Genomic DNA, 2867 nt, shown 5'->3' on the forward strand with positions numbered 1-2867 from the left:
GGCGGGTCACGGGGCGGCAGCGGGCGGAACCACCACGCGTGAGCCGGGGGGGGGTGCGGAGCGAACCATTCGGGTGCCGGGGGGGAAGGCCGCGGGGATGAACCATTGCGGAGGGGGCGCGCGGGCTGTACCACTGCGGGGCCGCGGGAGGACGGGGCCGCACCGCTCGGTCTCCGCGGGCAGCGCCGGTCCCTCTCCGGCCGCTCCCGGTTGCTCCATGGAAACAGGGTTGGCAGGGGTGACCGGCATCCTTCCGCCGGTGTCTCCAAGCTTTGTGGGGGGAAAACGGGTTCAAAATCCGCCGTGCTGCGAGGCCAGCGCGGGGCTGCGCTCGCGGGATGCTCCGTTCCCAAGGGACGTCGGGCGCCGTCTCTCGGGGCTGGGAGCATCCTCTCTCAGCCCGGCCCGGCCCGCGCGGTCCGTGAGGACACGGATCGGGGCTAAATAGCTGGCGCAGACCGCCGCGGATTTTTCCCCCCTCTAACTACTCGAGGCTGGGCCCGACCCAAATGTTCCCGCGGCGCCGGCTGAGCGCACGCACGTAGAGGAGGAAGGGCTGGTTTCGCGCTGTTCCATCAGCCGTGGGGCTCTGCCCGGGCTGTCCTCGGCTGTCCGCCGGCAAGGGGAGCGCAGCCCAGGCTCCGCTTGCAGGCGGACGTGACCCAGAGCTAACGTGCGTGTCCTCGCAGACACTCGGGGCATTGTCAGGAATCAGACGGGGGCCGGGGAGAAAACAAGGTCGTTTTCCAGAGAACACAGAGTGGAGCAAAACCTGCGCCAGCATTGCTGTTGACTGCCCGCTCGAGGCCTGAAAGAGGGGCGAAGAGGGAGGGATCAGGGCGAAACCGCTGGTGATGCCCCAGCCGGTGAACACGCACTGCCTCGTGTTGGAAAAGGCAAGATCTGCGCTGCAGAGAGGCAACTTCTTACTTTCACGTTAGTTCATGCCAGGTTTGCCAGCCTCCAGGGATAAGACTGAGGGCATGTTCCCCCATTTGAATTGCTCCCCGAGTCCATGGGCGCAGGACAGCGGCACTGGCACTGCACCGAGGTGGGCACGGAGGGCAGCCCGTGACGCCCTCCCGCCATCCGCGAATGCACTTCCCTGTCACTGCACACATCGTGGCTCTGGCACCGCCGCGGGGACTGAAAGCCAGCTGGGAACAAAGGGAAGAGCTGCAGGGCTGGGATAAGCGGGAGCTCTCCACGGGACAGCACCGGCCGTGTCAGCAGGATGTTTCATCCCAGAGATTAAGGGCTGAGCCACGAACTTGTTTGGAGCTGTAGGGGGAGCGGGGGCTGAAGGCAAACCCACCAGCGCTGTAGCGAAGGCCTTGAGCCCAAAGGCCTTGCCAGGGCAATAGTAACCATCCTTTGAACCGCGTGGTCCCGCCGTTCCTTTAAAGACCCGGACGATGGCACCTCCGGAGCGAGGTGTGCCCTTCGCTCGGGCGGCGGGACAGCGCTTCGCCCTCCGCAGCAGCGCATCCTCTGCCCGCCGTGTGCTCCGCTGGCTCCGCGCCGGCCCTGCTCCATGCTGGATGGTGTAACACAGCGCTCAGGGAGGTCCGGGAAACATCCGCAGCTGTACCGGCAGCCAGCTGTGCAAGCACCACTTCAAAACACACTTCTTCCCTGTGTGCTTACAGACAGGAGAAGGATTGAAGGAATTTATTTTATTTATTTATTTTTATTTATTTTTTTTTTCAGTAAAACCTGGAATGTGTAGTACTGCCTGGAAGAAGAGGGCCTTGGTGGAGCACAACAGCACGTGTGTCCTGTACCCTGTAGAGCAGTTGGCAGAAGCAGCAATGCTGGCAGGGAGGTGTCAGGGCAGTACCCAGCCATGTTGCTCCCCACAAAAATACCTGGTTTTAAGAAAGGAGTATTTTCCATGGCTGTGCCTTCTTTTGTGTTGGCTCATGCCCGGAGGGTGGAGGGGTCGGTGTGCTCCACGGACGATTTCTCTCCAATCCAGGCACCAGTCCCTGTGCTGGGGAAGATGTAAAATACGTGACTTTTCCCCTACGGCTGCTGGGTGAAAACAAAAACCCCCCATACAACATGCACACAAAATGACAACAGAGACAGCCTGTCATTGTGCAGGCTGTCACGCAGAAGAGGGGCTGTTCCCCCATCCCCCCTCCACACCGGCAATGGGAGAGCAGAGCCACGGATGAGTGTTGGAGCGCTCCAGCAAAACACGTAAGGAAATCCTTTCAATGGGGAACTGCCACCAGCTATCAGCGAGCCCGCGCTGGGTTTTGCTTCCAAATCTTGCTCCAGATTGCAAAACACCCATCGGAGCCGGGACAGCTGATGCCGAGGAAGTTTTCACAAGGGACGCAGGGCTCGTGCCTTTTGCCGGACAGCACACATCATCGGTTCACCAGGGATGAGGCGTGTTTGGTCAGTGGCCACATCTGCACCTGAAGTGTTTTTTCTTGCCCAACAGCAGTATGAATGAACCAGGGGGTCACAACAAACGTGCCCGCTCTCCCAGATGTGCTCTGGTTTCCGATCTGTTCGAGGAAGGCGAGTGTGTGACTTCGGGCAGATGGGAGCCAGCCTGCAGGCTCGACGCCTGGCTCTGTGAGTCTCCAAACAAGGCTTTTCCCACTACAGGCCAGCGCTGCGCCCATCCATGGAGCTCTGTCTCTGGTGCTTGGCGAGCCCTCCTCGAGGTGCACTAAAATTTTCAGCATTCCAGCCGTTTGCTTGGCTGCGGTTTGTAGGGTGATGGGCGGGAGCGAGCTCGCCCCATGAGGAGGTGAGCGCTGTTATACTGAGGATGTACAGAAAACCTCCAACGGCACGTCCCTTTTTTTTAGGGGGAAGTTGCTGGAAGCAAACTCCCGGGGCCGAGG

This window comes from Parus major, chromosome 5 (genome assembly GCF_001522545.3).
Source record: "Parus major isolate Abel chromosome 5, Parus_major1.1, whole genome shotgun sequence".
Taxonomy (NCBI): Eukaryota; Metazoa; Chordata; class Aves; order Passeriformes; family Paridae; genus Parus; species Parus major.